General features: G+C 42.8%; 1 protein-coding gene across 4 annotated transcripts in view; it reads left to right on the forward strand.

The window, feature by feature from the left end:
* LOC126088210 (superoxide dismutase [Cu-Zn]-like) overlaps window positions 1–26,961 on the forward strand; it is a 339,884-nt gene that overhangs the window by 243,644 nt on the left and 69,279 nt on the right. Inside the window, exon 1 of one of the 4 annotated variants that reach the window (XM_049906348.1) lies at window positions 20,217–20,399. The exons of the other annotated variants lie outside the window; for them this stretch is intronic. The gene's annotated coding sequence lies outside the window, so the exon portion shown is untranslated. Of the gene's footprint in view, window positions 1–20,216; window positions 20,400–26,961 lie in introns of those variants that run through there. 4 annotated transcript variants of the gene reach the window in all.

Below are 26,961 nucleotides of genomic sequence, written 5' to 3' on the forward strand. Positions count from 1 at the left end.
AAACGGGAAACGAAAATATGTCAAACACTTCTTCAATACTTCATCAATCACATGTAAGACATGTTTCTGTTATTCATAACAACTGTCGCATTTACCAGTAATAACAGGAAACTCTTGCCTTTGATTGTGATAAAGAACATTCTGTTTAGTACAAAATTACAACAATAACTGTATAGATTCTTTTATGTTTGTGCATGTAGACTGTACTTGCATCAGAAGTAATTGTTTTGATTATATGAAAGCGCAGGGACTACGCGATCAACTAATTTTTAGTTTGCGATTCTAATTATGTGCGAAGCAAACGAGAACAAAGAGAAGTCGTCGGCTCCCGGTTCCTCTCTCATACATTCATTTATGTTTCTTCCCCTACCACTGCAACCAATATTACCGGTAATCCTACCATTTCCTACGTCATGTCTGTACTGTACCAAAACTACCGAACCGTAGTTTTGGTCGAGCACAACGCTAGATCAGACAAACACGGGGCGGTTTTGTAGTCCTATTTCTCTATTCGCAACAAGGGAAACCGGGGGAGGAGGGAGAGGAAGAATTACATGGGGAAAACGCTAGAACCGTTACTAACAGGACTGTAGCCCGAATTGTTATCTTGCTGGAGCTTCAGTAGGCTCTCATAGATGATTGCTTCAACACTTCTATTAAGATGTACGATACCAATGAGCCATGATATCAAAAGACACTTACACTGTAAACGACTTTTTCTTTGTGAGCAGGCATCTGAGATACAGAGAGTGTGAGGGGTAGTCATAAAGTTTGGTCACCTCGAAAAAATAATGTTACGTAATTAATTTTTGTTGTTTGTTTATTTATCCGAGTCCAAAGAACACTAATAGACAACATAATAAAAACTATAATCTAATATTAATTACAAGGAATTTCACACTCTGTGAGTCCATTGTTCAGCAACCAGAATGGCACAGTTATTCGTCGCAAACAAGTCTTCCATGTCACAGAGTTTCTGCGGACCAACAAGTGTTCAGATTCCTGCCTCGCACCACATTCACAACATTCATCGTCAATGATACCTCACTTCTTAAAATTAGACTTGCACGTTGTTGCCTCTGTTCTCAACCTATTGAGGGTTTTACAGGTCCCATACTGGAGATGGCTGTCTGAGGGTAGCTTTTCTTTTGCTGCCCATAACCCTGCAGGACAGTTTGTTAGCCACAGTTCATTTCGGCGGGCTTCTCCTAACCTTCAAATTGTAGCAATTTTAAGCAGGAAGGTTCGTCTAGATTTTTTCTTGATGGATAGATAAGTGTCTGCAGTTCTGGTTTAGATTGAAATACCGCGCCACAGCACCGTAGCACGCCGCTAGAGGAGCTAAAACAAAATGGCGCTGCTCACTGTGGAGATTTATACAAATAACGTTAAAACTGTCTTGCAAGACAGTACAAATACGTTTCGATGAAACAGCTGCGTGCTGCCTAACTGCTTCATCATTTATGAGTATAGACACAACTACCCATGTTATTCTCTTGACTGTGTGCCGAGGCCGCGGGCGCTGGCAGGGCAGGCGTACAGCTGCCGTGCTGCGGGACAGTTGACAGGCACGCCGCGTCGCATTCCACGCGCGGCCGGCACGCAGTCGCCACCTGGCGGCCAGCGCTGCCATACCAACACGCACACCCAGACCAGCACGCGCTGCGTCCACCGTCCGATGAGCACCAACTATTTACTCTACTGTCCTTTAAAACTGCAGCCTCGCGAAGGACACATGTATCGTCAAATTGGCATGAGTTTCCTTTAATTTACGTCTATGGTCACAATCTTTTCTGTTTAACAGATTACCGGTTTCGGTCTTTAATGACCATCATTAGATCTGCAGCAAAAATGGGAAAAATATAAATACACTCGCAAACTGTATACAGCTTAAGAACAATACATAGAGCATATTGAAAAGTAGTACTGACAAAATTTACATTTGTGCGCTTTAAATGTGAAGAGGCATACCTGTCTCATAAAAACAAAGTCCTAATGTACTGCAGCCATAGTGGCATAGTCAACTGTTAAATGCGGAATCAGCACCAGCATCGTCAAATACATATAAATCACATCACATGCACGAGTCATGTTGTCAGTAAAACTACTGTTTAAAACAAGCTGCCGTACAGTAGCCACATGATGTTTGTGTATTAAGTTGACCAGATGTCGCTAATGTCAGCATACACTAGTTTTTTAATTGCTTTTTTATTACTGTAACACTTTTTATACTTTATAAGCTTATTACAGACTTTAACTATTGTATCCCCCTTTTATTTTCGCTGTTTCAATTAATTATTGAAAACTAGTGTATGCTGACATTAGCGACATCTGGTCAACTTACTACACAAACATCTTGTGGCTACTGTACGGCAGCTTGATTTAAACAGTAGTTTTACTGACAACATGACTCGTGCATGTGATGTGATTTATATGTATTTGACGATGCTGGTGCTGATTCCGCATTTAACAGTTGACTATGCCACTATGGCTGCAGTGCATCAGGACTTTGTTTTTATGAGACAGGTATGCCTCTTCACATTTAAAGCGCACAAATGTAAATTTTGTCAGTACTCCTTTTCAATATGCTCTATGTATTGATCTTAAGCTGTATACAGTTTGCGAGTGTATTTATATTTTTCCAAGTTTTGCTGCAGATCTGATGATGGTCATTAAAGACCGAAACCGGTAATCTGTTAAACAGAAAAGATTGTGACCATAGACGTAAATTAAAGGAAACTTATTACATATACGGGTCACTGTGTTTTTTCGCGACGATGTCGCAGCTTGTGAAATTGGTATGAAGCGTACTACGTGTATGGATACGCAAATCATTAGCATTTCAGCGCAGATGCACTAACTAGGTAGCAGTGACGCTATCTTCATTCTTTATATGGGAAAGAATTACACTGCAGGTTTTTTTTTAAATTGGCTTTTAGGACAGCACTCTGAAGGATATAATGTCAGTCATGACGCCACGAACCTAAGGACCGTCATCGAGCGGAGAGAATCTCCAACTCAGTCAGGAATCGAACCCGGGCCCCTTTGCTTAACAACTCACAGCGCTGACCGCGCTTCTACAGAGGCGGATTGCGCAGTCGGATCCTTATTCAGAAACGGCACTTTAATGTTGTTTCTTTGAGAGAAGATCGAATTATGCCTTGTATACGAAGGAGACATGTCTAAAAGCACCCATCGAAATTTGGCAGTGGCAGAATCTTTGCCTGTTGAGTCCGCAGTTTATCGTTCGACGACATTGCTGCCCCGGTTAGCCGGGATCCCACGACTGTCATGCGAATATGCAATCGATGGCTTCAGCAATGCTGTAATCATCGTCATACGGGATCTCTGCGGCTTCCATTCGACTAGCGCCAAAGAGGACAGGCATATTATGCATTTCGCCGTGTAGGTCAGAACAACCACGTTACTTACCTATCTTCAGTCTGCCGCTGGTCTTGGTAGCAGACACTTATCCATACAGACAGTGCGATGATGTCTGGAGCACCAGGGATTGTCAGCACGGCTACCTTTGTTGTGGCAGTTCAGCGGGAGAGAGAGGCACACCCACAGTGCTACGCCCAGCGACATCAGTGGACACTGTCGTCTTTCCAGACAATTTTCAGGTCTACGCACAGCATCACGATGGTCGTAACCGTGTGTGTGTAGGTTCCGTGAAAAATGAACGTTCCCATATTACAATCGTCATCATCATAAAGGCGCAGCACCTCACGTGAATGGGTTGGATGCCATTCGGTACACAGTATGATCTCATCTGGTTCGCATAACTGGTAAGTTGGACAGCTGGTGTTACATTTCTGACGTGTTAAGGCTGGTGGCTGCGGTGTATCTTCCAGCTCTCCATAAAGTTACCTTTCAACATGATAACGCAAGACTCCATGTTGCCCGTGCTGTCATGACCTACTTCGATGAAGAGTGTGTTCGACTGTTGCACTGGCCACCACGTTCCCCACATCTCTCACCCACTGTCGTGCGTTGCCGAGAGACTGGCCCGCTACCCTTCGTCACAATCGATGAACTCTGGAGTAGAGTTGAGACAGCATGTAATTACGTATCCGTATTGTCATCCAAGTTCACTTCCACTCGATACCCAATCGGATTACGCAATTTGAGAAATTTGAATAGATGAACCAAGAACATTGGTTAACGCAGAATCTCGCATGCATGGCATCCCATACATCCGTAAGATTTCGGAGAAAGCTGGGTCACATTTACGAGAGAACAACATGCAACCAGCCTTCTTTATATCACAGAACATCGGGATGAAATATAGGCACAAAGGACACGCTACCAGTAGAAACTACAATACTGCTGGAATATATTGCATTAGTGCGACAACTGACCTATGAGATACATTGGACAAACGAGCAGAAGCTTCTGCACGTTACATAAAGAACACTTTAATCTAGCTGACTCCAAATCAGCTTGAAATAACCATCTGCGGGAGGAGGGGCACACCATAACAAATTTGCAAAATAATTTTCTTCATCGGGAAAGAAAAGGACATAATCTCAACATTTTCGAAGAGATCGAGATATTACTACGCAAAAAGAGACTCCCAATGCATATCTTAAATGGGCAACTACAGTTGCGGCACCACAACATTTAGCAAACTTCGACTGCTTAAATAAAATAACCTAATGCATAGGTCTGTTCCATAATTTAAACCACTTTTACACGCAGTTATTTGACAGTCGTCCCTGAAATCACACTTCTCTACTCCGCTGCTACGTGTTTGACCTCTAGCATTGTTAAGCACTGTCAGATTCATACATCATTATTGATGTGTTTACGATTCATAAAGAAGTTTATTGATAAAGTCCTATATAATTCCTTTTATTTTATGATTGTATCCCACTCTGCATGCTTCCCCTGGTTTTTAAAATAAAGTGAAATAACAATTGTAGTTTACGTTCTTCTACCTTTACATGTAAAACTACTTGCAATTTTGCCACCTTACTTTTTCTGCCACTGTTTACGATTCTATTCCCATTTCGCCCTCCATTGCATACGTTCATCCGTGCATGCCCCCATTTTCTTTACCGGAACCGGCGCCGGCACCGGTGCAGCTCTGTTCGTCTAGACTGTCACGGCGTACCTGACGTTCTCACGTCTCTCTTAAGCCTTAGGTATGTCCATATAAGATTTCATATTTACGTTTCTCCAGTCCTTTTATTTCGATGTCAATCTATTTTGTGAGCAGTACTTTGTATATCATTGACTTGTCATACAATCAGGCAAGGTCTACTTTGAGATTTATTTTACCTTGTCAGTGTGAACGTAGCTTTCAGAAACTGCGGATCTCCACAATACAAAATTTGTTGCATTTGAATTTAAGCTAAAGCCACGCGGTAATAATTATCGTATGGCATTGGTGGCCGGCAGACCCCTCGCGGGGCGGTTCGGCCGCAGCTCCACAAGTTCTTTAACGCCACTACGGCGACTTGCGAGTGAATGAAAGTGAAAGACACACTACACCCAGTCATCTCGAGGCAGAGAAAAATCTCCAACCCCGCCGGGATTCTATCCCGGCACCCCCTGCACGGGAAGCGAGAACGCTACCGCAAGGCAACGAGCCGCAGACAGCCACTGGGTGCCGGAGGCACACTAGTTTCTCCCTCGTTCAGGAACTGAGGCCCAAACACGTGTCCCAACTTGAGGGTCAAAGAGACCGTGTTGACAGCCGGGGCGAGGCTGCACCAGAGTTCATTCCCTCCCCCTGTCATGCTGGTTGCGTGAACCTATTTGTTAACTGCGGCCGCACAATTTGGTGCGTTGTCGGGGTTTACAGATAGCACTCTCCAGCCTATTCGGTTGCTGATTCTGGACGTGTACACATCGCAGATAGCAGAAACACGGACGTTCCGTCGTTATATTAGACAAGCGTTGTGTTTCATCACCTTGTGAACAGCCTTGTCCAGCCGTGAGGTCTCTTCGGTATGTTTCGCGAAACGAAGCGCGCAGCAACTAGAGTGGTTGGTTTCGTGCAATCACGCTGTTTTTCACCACAATAATCCGGCATCGCTACTCCACTAATCGCATGACGGTAAGCTTTGTCGTTCGACCCGTGCCACTGTGCGTGTAATACGGAACTCATGGCTAGCAACTCTCTGTCAAATATAACTCACTCTCTCTAGGAATTGGACGTATTCCCGTACAGATCACTCTCTCTAGGAATTGGACGTATTCCCGTACAGATTTCTCAACTCGTATTGATGTGTTTTCAGCTTCATTCCTTGCCCTACAGCAATGCGGCATCTCACCACGTCACCGACAATTTCAATGTTTGCTACAAAAGACTGTGACAGGTTACCTTAAAAAAATGGTTCAAATAGCTCTGAGCACTATAGGACTTAACATCTGAGGTCATCAGTCCCCTAGAACTTAGAACTACTTAAAACTAATTAACCTAAGGATATCACACACATCCATGTCAGAGGCAGGATTCGAACCTGCGACCGTAGCAGTCGCGTGGTTCCAGATTGTAGCGCCTAGAGCCGCTCGGCCACCCCGGCCGGCTAGGTTACCTTACATTTCTGTAACTTTCCTCAATATATATTCAAGTTTACACCCATTTATAGGGTATCTTTAAATTGAAGTATCGATCTTTAAATTAAAGTATCGATTAGGTGAAGACACAGTTACAAACAGAAGAAGCCAGACTCCTTCACGGTCCAGGTAGGGAAGATTATCAGGTGCGTGTTACTCAAAAAAATGGCTCTGAGCACTATGGGACTTAATAACTGAGGTCATCAGTCCCCTAGAACTTATAACTACTTAAACCTAACTAACCTAAGGACATCACATACATCCATGCCCGAGGCAGGATTCGAACCTGCGACCATAACGGTCGAACGGTTCCGGACTGAAGCGCCTAGAACCGCTCGGCCACAATGGCCGGCTTGAGTGCTACTACCCGTCAGACAGGGAAACAGTGGGAGGCAGTGATTTTCCCGGTTTTATTAACCTTAGTCCATCAACTACAGACCAGCCGCTACACAGATACTCTATACGTGCCCACTAGCTTATTATTGGGCCGTTGATATACATTACCTAGAAATCTTTCGGACTAAGTTATTTTTTAAATATTTTTCAGTAAGCAGCAGAAAGTAATTTCAATAATAATATCTGATTTCCTCTCGGTTATACTCATTTCTGTAACAAGTCTCTGTTGACGCATTCAGGTTCCGTAAATGCTACCAGTAGACCTTCGTAGTTATCTCATGTGTGACTAGCGCCCAGTTATCGGGAACGGGGTCAACAGTGTGTCAAACAGTGGCAGCTGTCATCTTCCAGAATCAGAACGATCACGACCTGTGCTGCCATTTTGAGTGTGTGATATAAGGTATTACCCGATACAATTTAAAGAACAGTATTATCAGACGTTTTCAGACGAATGGGGTTTAATGTAGGAAGAATGGCTCTGAGAGCGCCTGTGTGTGTGCGTGTGTGTGTGTGTGTGTTAGTAATAGCGCGCAGAATCGTTTTTTAGATTCCTCACAAAACAAACAATATTTTTTTCAGACGGTTAAAACTTATCTCAGAAAAGGTCCGATGAACAGGTCGCATCAGTTTTGTTCCAATTCGGAGTTATTTGACTGGATTGTTTTTAAAATCCGAATGCGGGTGTCTTTTTTGCACGTAAAATGCGAACAGTGCACTTACAAATGGTGACATTAACTAGGCATTAATTTCAGCCCAATTAAAATCTTTTTCAAAAGAAATAAATGGATTCGCACAATTTTCCTCGACGTCAGCTCCGATTGTCGTAGAAACCTTGCTTAATATAGGCCTACTGTAACATCAGTAAGACAGGTATTCGAATGGCTATATATATGTCGCTCGTCCGGGATAAACCGAAATCTGTTTGCTGCATACTCCTAGCTCAAACAGGAACAGGGCACCAAACCAAGATCTTCCCCCTCCCCCAAACCGCGATTCTGCATGCGGCCTTTTCAAACATACCGTATCTGTTATAATGCTTTCTACTGAACTTCTGGCTTCATCCGTCAGTGCTAACGCTCCTGCATTATAGAACTGAGCAGGCAGTAAACAGAGGGAGGTCTGACGGATAGGAGTTGGGAACTGCGCTTTCATGCAGAGTGTTATCGCGGTAAAACGATATTCGCTCCTGCCAACCAGAAAACTGTGATCCGGACGACAGGATTGACCCAAACGTCCGGTCCGACAGCGTTCGTATCTCATTACCGACAGCGGGCGCCGAAATTGCAGTTTTAATTCAGTTAAGCATCGGTGAGGGCGGCGCTCTGCTATATGAAACTACCCGCATCCCAAACCCCCGCCCCGAGGCCAAAAACGGCCGCATATGTGCGGGCAGATTGGATTACGATCTGTGTCCCGGCGGGATGCCGCCCGATTGGGGTTAAAACCGATTGGCCCGCAAATACTGCGAAAGCGAACGGCCGCTGTGGAAACGCGACAACTGGGGCGCACTGTTTCCGGCCCGGCGCCTCCCAGTGGGGGCGGAGGCGACGCCTCACCGCCCGCCCACCTCCGACGCCTGTCTGCTACCGTCTCCACACGGGCAGGGGCGCTAGAGGAGGCAGTTACTGCTGTAGCGAGCGCATTACGTTTCCGCAAGGCACTTCCACAGTTAAGCCACGGCTTACAAAATGAACACGTTAAAATCACAGCAGATGAAGCTTTTTAACAAACATATCTGCGTTTTATGGGGTCCCTAGGACTTCTCAGGATAAGATCGTGTTTACTGATACACTACATAATTATATTTAAAATTAATATATCACATTGTATGAAATGGAAGGTGGTAAACCTCAACGCATAGTTGCGATGTTTATCAAACTTAGTGGCTTTGTATCTACAGGGTGCTTATATAGGGTGTTTCAAAAAGAATGACCTGACTTTTGAATGGTAATGACTACAAAACTTTAGGACATGCCGGCAAGGAAATATGTGTTGCAGTGGCCGTGGCCTAGAGTTTAAGAAAATCGCCTATGGATGTCGGTCATTGTGTCTTCTCAGTTTGCGTCTGTCAGAAGTAAGATGGGGTACGCTCAACAAAAGGCGTTTTGTGTGCTGCAGTTGAAACGTCCCCTTAGAAAAATTTATGAATTACTGTGCTGATAAACCTCTTACATTGTTTGCTTTTCAAACAGCTAAGCAAAACTGAACGTACACAAACATTCACTAAAGTGACACACAATACTTTTAGCGCAACGCAATCTGACTTTCAAAAATCCCTACAAAAGAATGGCCCTGACTAACATTAACCTATACCTTTCACAAATCACTTACCTCACCAAAAATCTTCGTTACTCGAACTACAGCAATACAGCGAGCGCCACTACTGCCAGCTAAATAAAAGATTCAAACTACGGAAGGCACGAACTACTGATAGGCATAGTTAGCAAATGAAAGATTTTAATAGAGAACAAACATTGTATTTACCTTAATAGTCATAATATATATAGCAGTTCATAACATCCATTCTTACAAATATCAAAACTCCGCAATTTCTCTCCCCACATCCACCACTGCTGGCGGCTCACCTCCAACTGCGCAACGCTACGCGCTGTTCACGTCCAGCTGCCCAACACTACAATGGCAGACAACAATGCAAACTAGCCACAGACTGCACACAGCACAGCCAGTGATTTTCATACAGAGAGCGCTACGTGGCGGCGGCGTTACCAATATACGAACCTAAACAGCCTACTTACACAGTTTGCAAAGAGTGAATCAGTGGTGAAGCAAAATTTCATGTTCGCAACAAAGTAAACCGACATAATCTGCGCATTCCAGAATCTTCATAACATAACGGAACAGGAAAGACACTCGCCTGAAGTGAACGTATTTTGTGCCATTTCTCGCGAAAAAAGTGTACGGTCCCTTCTGTTTTGAGGAAAACACAGTTACTGGAACGAGCTATCTTCAGATGTTGCAGTTCTGGCTTTTTCCAGGTGGACTGCTATGACTTCATTTTCCAGCAGGATGGAGCTCCACCACGCTGGCACAACAACGCACGTCAGTTTCTCAGTTTCACTATGCCTCGGCGCTGGATAGGGCGCACGGGACCACGAGACACTGCCCTGCGTTCTTGGCGTCCAATATCACCAGACATGACCGGATGTGATTTTTCCTTGTGGCCACGTGTGAAGAGTAGTGTGCTTATCTCCCCTTCGTCTCGCGACGGAGAAGAACTGAAGAACAGAATAAAAGCTGGCATAATTATTGTAAAGGCAGATACATTGTGTAAAGTTTATGATAGCTAAATTCGTCAGACCCTTTCCATCACATTTTTTTCCCACTCTTCAACCTTCCTTTCCTTTTCCTCATTGCTTCTTCGATGTACACATTGAACAGCAGGGACGAAAGACAGCATACATGTCTTATATCCATTTTAATCCGAGTACTTCTTTCTTTGTCTTCCATTCATATTTTTGATTCTGGGTACCTGTCAGTACTGTATAGTACCCGGCTTTCCATATATATTACCCCTATTTTTCTCCGAATTTTGAAGTTCTGGCTTTTTGCTTTTTGCTTTACACTGTCGAACGATTCTTCGAAGCCGATAAATCCTGTGAAAGTGTCTCGATTTTTCTTTTCTTAAATCTTGCTTCCATTATCAAGGCTCTCTGATACCTTCACCTTTCTGAAAGCCAAACTAATCGTAATCTAACAGATCCTCAGTTTTCTTTTCCATTCTTCTGTAACTATATTATTCACATGAGATGTTAAGCTGATAATTCGATAGCTCATGCACTATATCAGTAAGTGGATATTAAACTACTTAACTTTCCTTCCGTTTGAAACGTATGTCCATCATAGAGTTCAGTGTGAGGTGTCGCTCGACTGGACTTAGGTTGTCTTGCAAAGCACGGCAGAAGTGTTTTAATCTTGTGAGAAACAGGATTGCCGTTATCGTAATCAAGTATCTGTGAAAGGGACGCAATCAACGAGACACTATCTATGTGTCGGGTATCGTACCGCCATGGGTAGATTTCCATACCACCTTCAGCACACTAGATCTGGTCTACATGAAGGACGCAGCAAACATTACAGGATTTTGACATTTTTGTCAGGGGCTAAGATATTCTTTCGATTTATGGAGACGACTACCTAGTAACTATGAAAATGCATTGTCTTGAAGGAATATAAGTGAGTACATGTACTGAAGGAAATAAAAACTGCTACACTGTGAAAGACCGGGCCGATAATAAGTTTGTGGAGATGTTCGTCGCATAGTGCGTATTAAGTGGTTGAACTTTCATTCCAGTCAGAGCTGATATCCGCAATGAATATAGATATGAGGTGTGGTCCTCACAGGTGCAAGTAGTCTCTTGTATCCGTTGTGCGTTGGAAGCAGACAGCCTCCGAGTGTCATCTTGACGAATTTATTGCCATGTCTGAAACTTACGCCGTTAGAAAATAGACTACCGGCTAGAGACCGTTATAAAAGTATAGGCCTTCCCATCACTTTCCAGACATGCTGCATGGGCGACAAATCAAGGGATCTGAGAGGTTAGCCAAGGGACCGTAAATTCCCCAAGCCGTTTGCGGTGTGAACCGCATTATCCTATAGACGTCCGTTCATTATCAGGGTAAAGGAAGAGTATAGTTTTCCTCCAAAGTGGATGACTATTAGCAGTATCGTGCCCCCATATTTGAGATCCGTGTCAATCCTGGCCAGCTAAGTCATGGAACATCGATCACTTACGAAGATAAGTAGGTTACTTAGCTGAGATGTGTTTGCCTTAACTGAAAAATAGTAAGTGGCAGATACTCGCAGAGGAAAGTCAATTATTTTACGTAAAACTGCTCAGAAAATTAAAAGAACCACTTTTGTTTGTATAATCTGAAAATGTTCGGAGCCAACAAGCCCTCCCATAAGTATCGCGAAGGTGGTATTAAGACATCACAGAGGAATATAGGATGATTCAAAAGGCTGCACACAAGTTCAAGACGCTGATAGAGCAGTCGAAATACATCTTTGGAATGGGAAGGCATGATCATGGAAGCAATTCCGACGCAATGAGGGATTTGGATTGTCAGCATCAATGACAATCAATAAGACTACACGTCCACCAGAAGTTCAGAAAAGACAACGTACTGTCTACTCAACTATGTTCTGCTTTACAGACGGTGTTCCAAACGGCTAACAGCACATTTAATACATATAAACAGGCAATAAATAAACCAACAGCTCCATTTTCGTATCTGATTTTTTCCAAAGGCGACTCATCCGTCATTTCATTATGCCATCGTCAGACCGTCTCTGGTAACATAGTGAAACATTGTGGCTGAGCTTATATTGCCGAGCAAAAGAAAATCAGTATAAGCATCAGCGTAGTTTGTATACTAGAATACACCCGTAAACAATCTGACCTACATAGAGAAACGATCGTCATAATAAAATAAAGGAACTCAGAGCTCACACGGTAAGATATAGGTGTTCTTTTTTCCGCGCGCTATTCTAGACTGGAGTTATAGAGAATTATTGTGGTGTTTTGATGAACCCTTGCTTCAAATGGTTCAAATGGTTCTGAGCACTATGCGACTTAACTTCTGAGGTTATCAGTCGCCTAGAACTTATAACTAATTAAACCTAACTAACCTAAGGACATCACACAAATCCATGCCAGAGGCAGGATTTGAACCTGCGACCTTAGCTGTCGCTTGGTTCCAGACTGTAGCGCCTAGAACCGCATGGCCACTCCGGCCGGCGATGAACCCTCTACCAGGCACTTACGTGTGATTTGCAGAGTATCCATGTAGATGTAAATGTAGACGTAGTTCCACCTGAAATTAAATTTTGTGGACGAAATGAGAATATATCTTTATTTGTGGAACAGTAAATAGTATTTTAAAGAATATTGATGTAACTGCACAGTAAAGAAGTAAAGAGTGGAAGTGGATAAGGTTGGAAAGGAAGACGAAAATTGGCAGAAGCGTCCTCTAGCACGAGACATGCTTGTCGTATAGCTGACTGATACTCGCTGTTCATTAACATGCGTATGTCCGAAACGCAGCTTCGTGTTTACGCACGTGCTGGGTCCCATGCATGTTGCACACCGGTTGCCAGTTGACGTACATATTTCACTGACAAACGACTCGTGCCGAGTGTGCAGTGGCGGATCTACACTCGGCATATTTCTGAGATGAGACCGCGATGGATGTCGTTGATAACACATGACTATATAGATTCATTTGTCCCTGTTTGTTTACTTTTTTTTTGTAACTGTGCTGTTGCTAACGGATTTACTTTTCAGGAAATAGAGTCCGACGTAATCTACATCTACAGTCCACTGTGTGTGGCTTAAGGTACATATGGTACCACTTTTAATTCTCCCTTCTCCGTTACGTTCGCGAGCCGTGCGTAGTAATAGACGACTGTTGTGGTAAAGCACTGTACCGATGTTGTGACACCTAATTGAACTGATTTTCTCGGCGTTGTCATTTCCCTAGACATACCTGGGAGTACATACCATGTTTCCCTACTTTCATGGAGTATAGGTTCTTAGAATTACAACAGTAAACCTCTCTTATATTGTCTGCCGCTGGAACTTGCGTGTGTCCGTAGTGCTCTCGCGCTTTCTAAATGATTCAATGACTATACCCTAAGGTCATTACATTTTAGGTTGTTTCTGGCATTTACGCCACGATATCTTACGACTGATGATGTTTGCCCAGTGGTTTATCGCCAACAGCGTAAATGAAAAATAATAAATCTCTCGCCTGTTTCTGTGTGATACATTACACTACCGTCCAGAGCCAACTGCAAGTCCCTGGACCAACCAGCGGTCCTCCGCAGATCTTCCAGCATTTTGCTACTCTCGCGTAGCGTTACAACCTCTCTACAGGCAATAACATCGCCTCCAAACACCCTCAAGGAGCTTTCGATGTTACCCACTTGATCATTAATACCTATACAGTATTAGTGAACGACTAAAACGACATCGAGTCACGAGGTCCAAGTTGCAGGTTGCCTAACTGCTTCCATGGCGACAAAAATTTGATTTTCAATATTTCGTATAGGCTAATTATTGACCGAAATTAAAAATTTTGAATTGCTGTCACAATCTACTCATTAAGAGGTATAATATTATGTTAAGGGTTTATTTGACTCGGTAAGAAAAGTATTACAGCTACATAGAAACTACGTATGTCTTAAGCCAGTGTAACTCACGGCGGCCCAATAACCCAGGATGCATTCATTCAGGGTTTGAGAATGAGAGCACTTAACGGCTTCCTACAAACTCCTCCCCCCCCTCCCCCCCCCCTCCGCCCACGCCACTCCCGACCAAAACGATGAAAGGAAGTCCATCACTCACCACTTTTCCGCTGTTCACGCACTACGTAAACTTCCAACATCAGGCATGGCGTTTTGATTTTATCACTTCTTTAGTATTAACTCTATTTGCAACATATTTTTCACGCAGTTTTCACATATGTTACTGACTATACCTTCACAATCCTATCAAAGTACAACGTGTACTTCAGCAGATATGACGTCATAAACAATGAGATGCCTTTGCTTAAGAACACAAATTACCCAGATTATGCCCATCATGCTGACGTAGTTAACGTCAAATATTTAACACAGTAAGTTGTTTGTAAAGTAACCAGACGTTTGGACTTGTTTCACGCTTGGGTGTTCGATTCACTAAAAAAAATCGAGGATGGGGGTTTACTGATATTTTATAAACAGTAACGGCCTTATGACACCTCCTGGGATATGGTAACCAGTACTGAAAAACTGTCGTACAAAGACAGACATAAAGCGACGGAGCGACGTGGCGTAGTGGTTAGCACACAGGACTCGCATTCGGGAGGATGACTTCAAATCCGCGTCTGGCCATCCTGATTTAGGGTTTCCATGAGTTCCTTAAATCGCTTCAGGCAAATGCTGGGATGGTTCCTTTGAAAGAGCACGGCCGAATTCCTTCCCCATCCTTCCCTAATCCGATGGGACCCATGAGCTAGCTGTTTTGTCCCCTCTCCGAAACCAACCAACCAACAGAGGTGGTCAAAATATAAATAAACCGAATCGAGTCCGAAAAAATGGAATTAAGTGTAGAAAAATAGTCAGGGCAAAAGTTCCGACGAAATCAATCGTCAAAAGATAAGGCAAGGGACCACTGACTGCAGGTATGTGGTTGCTCACTACGGACGCTACCAGCGCCCCTCGTGATCCTCGACTACTGCAGGAGGAGAAGGCGCCAGTTATAAATTCGGCGGCTATGTGGTGGTGGTTGCGCCACAACATTGGGGATCCCTACGGCTATCAGTTTCGTTCTGTTAAGGACAGTGTGTTGACCCAACGAAAATAATTCCCAGAGTTACAGGATTTCACTTGCTGAGGTGCTATTTAAACATCTAACGATGAGAATATTTCCATTTTAACAGGCACATTCGAGGAACTGAAGCGTTCATAACAGTCACCTTGAAATAACACAAAAATACAACAAACGCTTCGGGAAGGTATGGGGCAAGGTTAGAGATTACTGTACAGTCCACATCGAGGCCGCTGAGCACAGCACTTGTACAAATATGGAGAAGGCCTGGGATCTGGAAGCGACGACTCCCACTTCCGCCAGAAGAGTTTCAGGGAAGACGCAGAAAACATACACCAGTATGCCTGGTGTCACACAGAAAGAAAAGTGTATGACAAACATTAGCAGTTCTGGTTCAGACAATGCTACGACGGAGGTAGAAGTAGTGAGAAAAAACTGCAGAATGTGACATTATTTGCAGTATATAATAGTGACTGTTGAAGATATTAAGAATAGCGTACACGAGGTGACGAAAATGTTAGCACGGGCAGAACAGAGGACAAACCTGTCGAAAGACTAATGAGTACCAATAAACAAGAGTCGCCTTAGACGAAATAAGAAACAGAACACTTTTTAAAGAGGCAATAGAAAAACTGGGATTTCAGAACTATCAAGGATTGGAAGAAAGTTGACACGATAACGAAAGGAACAATATTTTCGAAGACTGAAAGAAATTGAATCCAAAATAAACTGCGGTTGAAAGCAAAGGTGCAGAAATCATCCTAAAGGATTATTGGAAATGAAAAAGGAGGAAAATGGGCTGAATGAAACAGGGTAAGTAGCCTAATTATTTAATTATTCGGCGATGAATACGATCAGACTGTCTGCGTGTAGTTCGATTCTATTTCCAACTATCGGGCGCTGATGACCTAGCTTTTTAGCGCCCTCCGCCATAAATGAACTATCCTACGATCTTTCTCCATTTTGTCCATGCGAGGGCTCCTGGGTCTGCCTAGATGGCGCATTGTTTCAGTTCTTCCCGCCACCGCTGCCTCCTAGGCGAGAGAGCCAAGTTTCCTGTCCATTTCTCCTTTTCGTCATATTCCGGACAACGATTGCCGCATCAATTCGTATTATTCCTAGTTCTACAACTCCATCTCGCAATGGCCAAACACCTTCCATCGTCTAAGCTGTTGGTACTCAAAGTGTCTTTGCCATATAGCGGTACTGGAGAGGTAATTTCTTTCGTGAGGGGAAAAAAAGAGGCGAGTTTGCTTTTCATGAATCAACTGCGACGATTTCATTGGGGACGGATTGGAAGAGATGAAAGAAATCGGTCTTGCCCCCTAAGAAGGAATCATGGCGGTATTCGTCTTAAGTGATTTAAATGAAATCGCAGAAAACCCGACGTGGATGGCCTGACCTAGTTTGCAATGGCACCCCTCATGAATGTGACGACAGTACGAGTGTATTTACTGCCGCAAAGGTGCCGTCAAGCTTAGGTTCCAGTATAATGAAAATAATCAGCACACAATGTTGCACTACGAAGAGTCTAACTAAGAAAACTGTCGCAGACTGGGTACCAGAAATTGTGCTCCGCGTACGCCAAGATTCGAACTGATGGTCTCTGGAATGAGCGTCACTGCATTTCCACGATGTAGTGACTGCTGCCACGGTGGCAAGTGCTCGTGTGCAATTAAAGTTAATTACGCAGTAGCTCAACCAGGCTATTCCAAGAAATTAATTAACGTCCAAATTGATAATTAATGTTAATTAACAATTCACATATGTCAACGTTATGAACTGAATATACTATACGTGTATTTTTGAAGCACACGCAGCATAGTTCCCGTGCTGCTGCCATAGTTGCTTCGCCGTCCAGGTATATTTATTCGCAAAGAAGTAAGCCAAAAACATCGGTACGAGAGCGAGAAAGGGAACGAATAAGCTAAAAATCAACAAATCTAAAAATACAGCCAGTACTGCAATCTCGTTTTCACAGAAATGCACAGAAAGTAATACGATTCGTTTAGTTATCAAAGGAATTACTGTCGCAACAGTTATATTTTATTTACCGAGAAGGTGCCCTTCAGCTGACTCAGTATTTAACACAGAAGCCAAATGCTGTTGAAATTTATGGGCATTTGCATTCACACTGAGACGGCCACTTCATCTATTCACAAGATGTTTAGCAAGCATGTGACACCGTTTTCTATTTGTACTAGCCAGTAGATCTGTTTGTACAACGGTGAGCGGCAGCTGTGGAACGGTTACAGCTTCATCTGTCGGTGAGGAAGGAACTAGTTCAGGCAGTAAGTGAAAGATCAGTTGATGGCACTGTAGCTGTCTCATACAATCAAACGATTTGTCAAACTTCGCTACGTCTGCCGAACATAGAGCATGTTAGACGTGTTTGAGATGAAATTTTGATTGACGACAGATTTGACAAGAAAGCGGACTTTGTTTGTGTTGATATTTCGCCGCGCAATGTTTAGCCAAAGATAGTTTTATTACAATTTATTTCGCAGTATTGTGAGTTTCCACAATTATGGAAACTACTATCACCGATAAAGACAATATGGCAGTGGCAGTTACCAAAATGGTAGAGATGATGAGCCTTTCCTAGCTACATATTACGCAGAGAGAGATTAAAAAGAAATCTAATACTCTGTGCATAATTTTGACTGTCCATTCGGATGAAGTTGGTTTAATGATCTGGTTGTGATTGTAATATTTCGTTTAGGAGATTTTCAGGGGTATATTGCTCTCTGTTTCAAACATTTTCTGGACCACCGTCTATTTTTCTTCTTCTTCATACACCGTGCTCAAGCCAATGTAAGAAATGCTTTGTCTGCATTGGTAGCCATTCTCACTAGTGCCTCAATGCTTCGCAGGACGAACAGCGTCTGCTTCACAGGTGAGGCTAAATTGACAAATTCCTTTGGTACTTATACAGGTTTGTTTGACAGAAAAGAGCGAAATTGACAAACAAGTTTGATGGTGTAGCCTTCGGCGGGCCTCTTACAATGCTCCACTTCGGAGTTTGAGAGCTAATTGACAGCTATTACAGCTGGGTCCCAACTATTGGCGAAAGCCACACTGTCCAACTTCTGTACGAGACAGCCGTGGAATTGTTAATGTAATTGTCGAATGCTTTTCGAAACCCTTGAGAACCGTAGTTGTGGCACAAAAAATCACCTTAGTTCTCGAAACATGCAACGCAAATTACAATTCAGGACCACATAGCTGTTTCACTACTACCTAGAGTAGACAGGCCCAGTGTGAAACGAGAGAACCAAAAATAACAACCAGATGCGAAACTATGATACACCCGAGGGAATGGGATAAAGAACTTCGATCCCTTAGAGAAGTGATAACGCAAGTTGAGCGAATCGATAGACACACAAAGAAATCTCATAAACGAATAACTTTTCTCCACCAAAGCAATGTAAAGGTTTCAAAACTTGAGATAGAATTGAGAACATTGTTTCTGGAACAGTATGTTTCGAACTTCACTGTAAACAGTCTGATGCAGAAAACCGAAAATAAATAAACGGGAGACAATGAGTAATATTACAGTGGGCGAACGAAAATAGTTGAGAAGAGGAACAAGTTACTATAAATGTGCCAAGATGTCGCTATTATCTTCACGCAGAAGACTGTTTTGATGCAACTTTCCAGTCTGGTCTTCATGCGAAAGCCTTTACATCTCTGTATAATTATTGTTACATCAATTTGAACACATTTATTGTCATCAACCCTTGGCTTGCCTCAAGAACTTTTACTCATTCGCTTCACTCCACGGGCAATTCGACTACTTCGCAATATCTCACGATATGTCCCATCAAACTTCTATAACTGAACCTCTTTTCTCCCCAGTGCGATCCAGCACCTCTTCATTAGTTACTAGATCGCTCTTTAGCATTCTCCAATACCAATACATTTCAAAAGCTTCTTTTCCTCTAAGAACTATTATTTTGGGGGAAAGCAGCTTTAGAGAACTATAGAGAAATAAAATACTATAGCGGACAAAGAACCTTATATGCAACGCAAATTAAAGGGGATTGTGGGTGTAGCAGGTTTCAGAGGCGGAGATACCGGCACAAGATGGAAAGAACTGGTACAATGCGGTAAGCCGTGTAAAAGCCTATTCGCAAAATATAAGAGGAAATCTTTAGACAGAGACTCGGCAGACATTTATTAGCATACAGTTAGCTTGTTTACGTCACGAGTAATATAACTATAATTTTAAGAAAGTTAAATACAAAGCTTTTTAGTGACGGAATAAATATTTCTGAACTGTTTACTTACGTCTTGTTTCTATAATATTTACTAAAGTTCTTTGTTAGGAGAACAGATGGCTCTAAGTCTCTTCTCGTATTAAGCGTTAAAGTAGTGTGATGACAGTGATGGTAAGATGGTAACTTGTGAAAGGAAACAAATGAAATTTTTTTCCCTCACATATAACTCAGGTTTTCCACTGAGACCAAATTTCGAGTGTCTTGTGCAGTGCAGTGAATTTTTCTTTGCGCGTCACGTTGATGAATCGGTGGAAAATCTTTCTGCCTAATATTGTTTTTAGACGCAGGGATTCACTGAAGTAGTTGCAGTACAAGGAGTAATTACAATTTATGAAATTGTTATTTATGAGGATAACCCTCGACAGCGCTAGTTGTTCTACGCTGAATTGCGTTGGGAAACGTGCGTCGTGAGTGGAAGAGATAGAGTAAAACTTCGCAGAGAATGATAGGTTTCGCCCGGGTGTGCCAGCTGAGCGTCTTTGCCGGCAGACTAGCCTTCCAGACGGAGGGTCATTGTCTGTCCTTGGTGAGCGGCCGTGGTCTTTACCTTGCGACTGACTGCAGCGCCCCTACAACCTTCGGGCCGAACTACTTGCAGGTCCGGCGTGCCGCTTGTCCGCCTCTGCGCGTTCGTCGCATGACGTCAGATTCTCCTGACCGTGGAGCACGCTCCTGACCACATCCGTTCAGCGATAGTGCTGAGCGCAACCGACAGATCGTGGTCTGACTGTACGAGAGCTGTACCGAGGATTAGCGTGCGCTTCAGTTGTTCCTTGCCACTCGATAACAACAGTCTCCATTGTGAGGAATTAGCTCAACAAAAAAGGTATTTTACTGATTAAGCTTATTTGTTATGGATGTTTTAGAACCGGTGACTGTTTATTCAAAGTAAATACGAAAACTGAACCAGTCGCTTGTTCTTTTATTCCCTAAATTAGTTTTCAAACCTTGTAAGGCTTTTCTTCACATGATGCACGTAGAAGTTACATGATTATTTCGTAGCGTAACATTGGTTACTGGCTTGCGGCGGCATAGGCGGCTTTTGTAAGTGGAACCACCTTGCAGCTTCCATTGTAATTACCATACGGTTAATAGATAATCGGCATATATATTTATATCCAGTGTGCAATTAGTGATCTGTAACCAAGTGAAAGTCACAGTGTAAGCTGCCATGTGGATACCACTTAGAAAAGTCACACTTAGTGTCGCAGGCCGTTGCCGAGCATCATGCTACGAAATAGTCATGTAATTTCCATGTGCACCACCTGAATATGAGCCTGAAAAGGTTCGAAACCTAGCTTAGGGAATAAAAGAGTAATTTAAAAAAGTTACCGATTCAAAAAATGTCTAGTTGCAGTTTTGTGTGTTTACAAGCTACTTAACAATTTAGATTTAAAAAAGTGTAATCGCAGTATTACTGACTATAGTAATTCGGTATCTTATCTCTTTAGTTTTTAACACAAACGGATAAACAGAAAAGAAAGGGGGGACCTATCAAAGCAGCAGATCATTGTTAGCACGCTTGCAATGACTATAGTGGCTTCAAGTTCTTCTCTTGTTAGAGTATCACGAAACTGTCGTTGTTAAAGAACATCGAGCACGAAGTCTGCGGATTTAGATCCGCAAACATTGGAGTAATAATTATCATTTAACACTTCCGTTATCTCTCTAATGTGTTCCAATCGAAAATCAGCATAATGCCTTCAGCCTTGGCAAATACTCGGATCGTTCTGACTGAGTTGGTTACTCAGTATTAATGCAATTAGAGACGATAAGAAAGGTCTAGATAGACTCTCAAAGGATGGCGTTCAACATCAAAATTAAATTTCAGAAAACGTTCCACTACAAAAGTTTTTAAAGGTTTACTACTTTTCTTCCGGATACGAGATATTATCATGGGCGGAAGATAAAGGGAGCTGTCCTTCACGCGCATCATCGCTGAATGCAATGGCTAACTGACGTGTGGCGGGTACGTGTAGAAGTAAGCACGTAGCCGATTCTTGTTTCTCTTGTCAGCGTTTAACGTTATGTTCCCAGTATGCCAAGCGCTGACTCAGCTGAGCATCAGTAACAAAAAACAAATCATCGCAGATGTTTCCCAAGAAGTTTAACGAGTGCCAGAAAGGATCTTCTGCTTTGCAGCGGCGTGATTGCAGCTTTGAAACGTCGTCATAGACTGAAGGATGTGTCCCGACCGAGAACATTACACAACCTGCCTCTTCCAACGTAAGACTTTCTCTGACGGGCGCTAGGCCAGAAACAGAAAGCTATAAAGCAGTGATTCCGAAAGTGGTTTATATCGACCTCTGGGAGTCTATTCCAACCTGCAAGGAGTCCATGTCAGCGAAAAACAAAACTGGGTGTGCATTAGATGTAAACGGGAGTCTACGGTGGTGTACTTTTATGAACCTGATGATGGTTGGACGGCTGAAACTGATTGCATGAATAAATTATTTTACCAGCAACCTAAGGTGCTAATGTAACATTTTTCACAAGGAGATGTTGCGATGATTTTCGGGCATCTTACAACATTTTGCTACCGGTATACAATCGGGGAATAGTTTATCTTGCCAGCCATTGAACAAGTTTAATAACTGTTCGATACAAACAGTTATTAAAGTAGTAAATAAAATTTGAAGCAACGAGTTGAATTCTAAGCTATTTACGCTGTTATGCGAAGCATTATTATTATTATTATTATTATTATTGTTACTATTTGGTAAGTTCCTATGAGACCAAACCGCTGATGTCATTGGTCCCTATGCTTACACACTACTGAATCTAACTTTGACTTACGATGAAGACAAAAAAACCACACACACACACTCCCATGCTTGAGGGAGGACTCGAACCTCCGACGGGGGGAGCCGCGCGAACCGGGGCAATTTTCCTCTGACGGCGGGGCTACCCCGCGAGGCTACGTGAAGAAAATGAGAACTTTAATCGGTTATTCGTTCACAGTAAATTGCGCTGGCTGTCAAAAGGCTTCTGTTTTTCTCACTATTTTTTTAGACTCTCTTAAGAGTTTTTGGGTGCCAAAGATCCAATGATAAAAGAAACATTAATCAAATGAAATCCAGACATTGCTTATTTAACATATCTGTTTACCAAATTTAGAGAGATTAACACTGCAGTTAAAAGGTGACGGTCTAAATATGAGGAAAACGAAACCCATCACTCCAGATTTTCTTGCTAGTATTAAATTATTGAATCAAAACATTGACCGGCCCGAAGTTTTTCAGTTTCTCAGTCTGACACAGACAATCTGCCAGGATGACATTTTAAGCTTCGTTCAACATTTAACTGCCCTTCACACAGACTTTGAAAACAGGTTTGAGGATATTATAGTTATGGGAATACCCAACTAAACCAATCCATACAAAGATGTTGAAGAAAAGGATGTCGTATTACAAGAAAACTGGTCGGAATAAGCGATAAAGAAGAACTTATGGTACAGTTTAGAAAAGGATGTCAGTAGTTCTGGCTTCAGAGTCACACCTGTTACTTTGCCTATATTATAAACCACCGCGAGAAATTTTTTGATAGCTGTTCCTCCTTGAATCCTCGTGGAAAGGGGTTTCAGCGAGATTGCCAATCTTCTTATAGAAAGTAAACAGATTGCAAATCACTGACAGAGGAGAAATAAGGTTAAACCTAACTAAATTTAAGCTAAATTTTTGAGAAATTTGCTAACAAAGCATCTGGCTAGTTCCTCCCAGTAAAAGCTTTTACTTATTAATTTCACCGGATTTGCATTTTGTGTCGTTTAACTAAATAAACGGTTTAAAATCAACATGTTTTTTAAAGCTTTTCTCTCTGCGCTTATAGAGTTAAACCCCTCAAAGTGAGTAGCAGTGTTTCAGGTGCGAGAAACACAGCTACACAGCTGAAGTTGAAGAATTTGTAGAAGTTCTGTGTACGAAACGAAGTGGTTCTACCCAAAACAGAAAAAAATGGCACGTGGCCTACGAGACAATGGGGACGTTTGCTGTAAAAAATGCCTTTGCGGTGCTTGAAAAGTAGGAGGGCAGTACCTTCAGGTTGGAGCTTTGACACATGTCTGCGAAGCCACTTCGGTAAGTGATTCGTCCGCGAGTGGCAAGGGTGTACGTTGCACAAACTTTATAGTTATAAGATAGTATAGATCTTGCAAATGTACACGCAATTTAAAACTGAGATGGCCTGATCTCAAATTGAAACTACTCCACGAAAGCAACGATTCCCTTAGGTTCAGATTTCAAAAGTATGTAGTTACTGCTGAATGTACTTTGGATCACAAGTTAAATAAAATAAGACGCGAAGAGAAAATTAATCTACGCAGTCCCCCGTCCCTTCACCAAACCCAAACCACAAACACACACAGACGATAAATAGTTCGTTTCCAAGTAATTCCTCTGTGGTTTTCTGACCTGTTGCGGAAGCTTGCGGTTTTATCGAATAGTTACCCGCCTTTGCAACCGAGGTCGCTAAAGCACGCCTGAGCTGTGGCCTTCTACTCGGATGTAGCCGATTCCTCTGCAGACGATGAGAGAAAATTTTACCACCAGCATTTGGCCGAGTTGGTGAGTTAAGGAGGTGGCGTACCGTTTCTGTTCACCAGAATTTGTGCCACTGGCGTGAGTTCCATTCCAGACCTCTCCGCAGTGTCTCATGGATTAGGGGCATCTGACTCTGTTGGTAGTGACATGGCCGTCGGATGGTGACGTGGCGGTCCGTTTGGCAATATTGGAAATTAGTAGACTGCACGCGTTTCACTCTGTCCCTTCTCTCGTAATCATACCACACAAACATAAAACTCCACCAGTGGCCGTCAAACTTTTTTGTTCCAGAGCTAGTGCTGACACTGTGGGACGGCGCCTTGGGCAGCATTTGTACCGATCTTATTACTAATTATAGCCTCTCTTTAGACATGTTATACTAAGGGCACGATAAGTAGGGCGCCGTCCCATTGCCAAAGTCGGCAATATTCAAAAAACTGTTCTCTGTTTCAGACAATTGCCACCCTCAGCGACCCCCAAAGTTGTGACACTTTAATTGCCTGGCGAAGTGTTATTGTGCTGGCTGTGTAAGCTGAAGATTAACTGCTTAATAACAGTAATTGTTTGAGGAGTAGTCAAATGAAAACGAGACAGATAGAAAAAGAAAGCAAACTGTCTATTGTTTCAAAGGTAATCACCATAACTGTTAATACAGTCATCCGACCGTGAGACAAGACTGCCACTGCCTTACTTAGCTCACGGCTGAATTCGCCAAAGTCAACTGAAATTAAACACAGCGTACTATATTACTGTCTCTATAAGTATTTTTGTTTGTTACCTTGAGCTGGAAGACTCTTAACCTCTTAGTATTAGTTGGATTCGGCTGTTAGCTGCAAGATACATATTATTATAAAACAAGACTGATAACCTTGGGCCACACGCAACAATTAGACAAGCACTGCGTTACACTACGAACACACACACTCACCTGCACTCAACAGATGCACTTTTGAGCTAAGTCTAATCCACTGCATCGAGCGAGATAGCACAGCAGTTAGCCCACTGGATTCTCATTGGGAAGCACCCGGTTCAACTCCCCATCTAGCCATGCACATTTACGTTTTCCGTGATTTCTGTAAATTGCTCTAGACAAACACCAGGATGGTTCCTTCGAAAATGGCACCACCGATTTCCTTCCCCATCCTTTCGTAATCAGACCTTGTGAACCGTCTCTAATGACGGGCGTTGAACTACCTTTTTCAACACACTGCGTCAAAAGCGGTTATTGTGCCTGAAGGATCGCTGACTCAGTGATCGTAAGGGTGTCGCAGTGTCATTTGCTACGGACGAATAGGAATGTAAAGAAAAACCGGATGAGTTTTCTGCTTAAGGATAAGTGCGACAGTCAACATGAAACATTCGTCTCTAACACTGAAAATGATGAGTATAAATGGTCAAAGTGAAGAATGTTGTATAATATGCCTTGAAATGCAGATGCTAAAGAAGTAGTTTAACAGTGGTGAACATGTCATTACAGTTATAATTAGTGACATAGTTTGGTCTGAAATGAGCCGTTGTGCGAGTAAGTTGAAGTAAACGTGTTAGGAAATTGGAGGTAACACCGCGCTTCAGCGGACGGCGCGGCTGCTGGCGGTAGAAGAGGCTGCGAAAGAAGCCGTCCCTCCTTGTTTGCGCTGGGCAAGCAACGATGCCGCCGCTTTACCAGCACGCGAAAGGACGGGCTAGATGGAATCATAGTCAGAATCGAATATCGATTCACGATTTCATCGTCCGGAATATATTGGAGCTCCACGGGAGCGGCTCAAGGGATTCCTGCGGAATGACAAAGAATAAGCGAAGCCATCTGCCTTGGAAATTGCGGGGCATTTGCGTCTCCAAAAACGCTGTTTACAAGGTCGGCGTCCACCCTGTGTCGAGAATCACAAAAGAAAGTTCCACGTCCTGCGATATTATGGGCGCTGCGCACACAAGTATTTTCGCCCTAAGCTGTTCATTTTCTTTCGTTTAGGATATTTCTGGAATGTATTCCACCAGTGCTGGTTCCGCCAGCGTTGACGTAAAACATGTCAGGTAGAATGTTTGTTACCAACATCTCAAATTCAGCAAGTTACAGGCTGAAATATTTAGTATTTATTCCCTTAGAAAATGCGTCGACACGAAAGCCTTTCAGGAGAGAAACACATTACGTTTCTTCGAGATCGGTAATAATAACACGTATACCATGATGCTCACGAAGAAAGCCTTCTGACATATCATCAGGAAGATGCATCAGCATCAACAATGTCTCGTGCTCTCAGTTCACAAGGCAGCGCGCCGAGATAAGGATCTCAACACTAGACTTTCGTATGAGAAGCAACTACACGCTCCCACATCTCGTTCCTTACAGAGGGTCGTCTAAGTCGCTTGCAGGTAAATGCTTGTATGATTCTTTAAACAAGACCTTGTCCCTTTTCCTTCCTTAAACTCGTTCAGTCCATGTTATAGCTCTGTTTCTTGTAATCTCTTTGCCGACGGTACTTTAAACTCTTAGAATTTCTTCTATCACTCCTTGCTAATTTTGGAGTAGAAAATTTATTCCGCTGTCATGATACAAACCGGTTACCCTTGAGCGAAAATCCAACACATTACCATTAGCGTAACCTACCACTGATAATGCTAGGAGTTTCAGTACGTTTTTTTTTGTATACAGAGATGTCGCAACACTAAAATATTGTAGCGAAATGCAGGAAGACCTGCAGAGAATCAACGCTCGATGCAGGGATTGGCAACTGGCGCTGAACATAAATAAAAGTAATGTATTTCTCATCAATGGGAATAGAGACCCATTTTTGTATGGTATACTATTGCAAAATAGGCGCTAGAAACAGCGACATACATAAAATATCTAGG

The sequence above is a fragment of the Schistocerca cancellata genome, chromosome 1, assembly GCF_023864275.1.
Source record: "Schistocerca cancellata isolate TAMUIC-IGC-003103 chromosome 1, iqSchCanc2.1, whole genome shotgun sequence".
In the NCBI taxonomy this organism is placed as follows: Eukaryota; Metazoa; Arthropoda; class Insecta; order Orthoptera; family Acrididae; genus Schistocerca; species Schistocerca cancellata.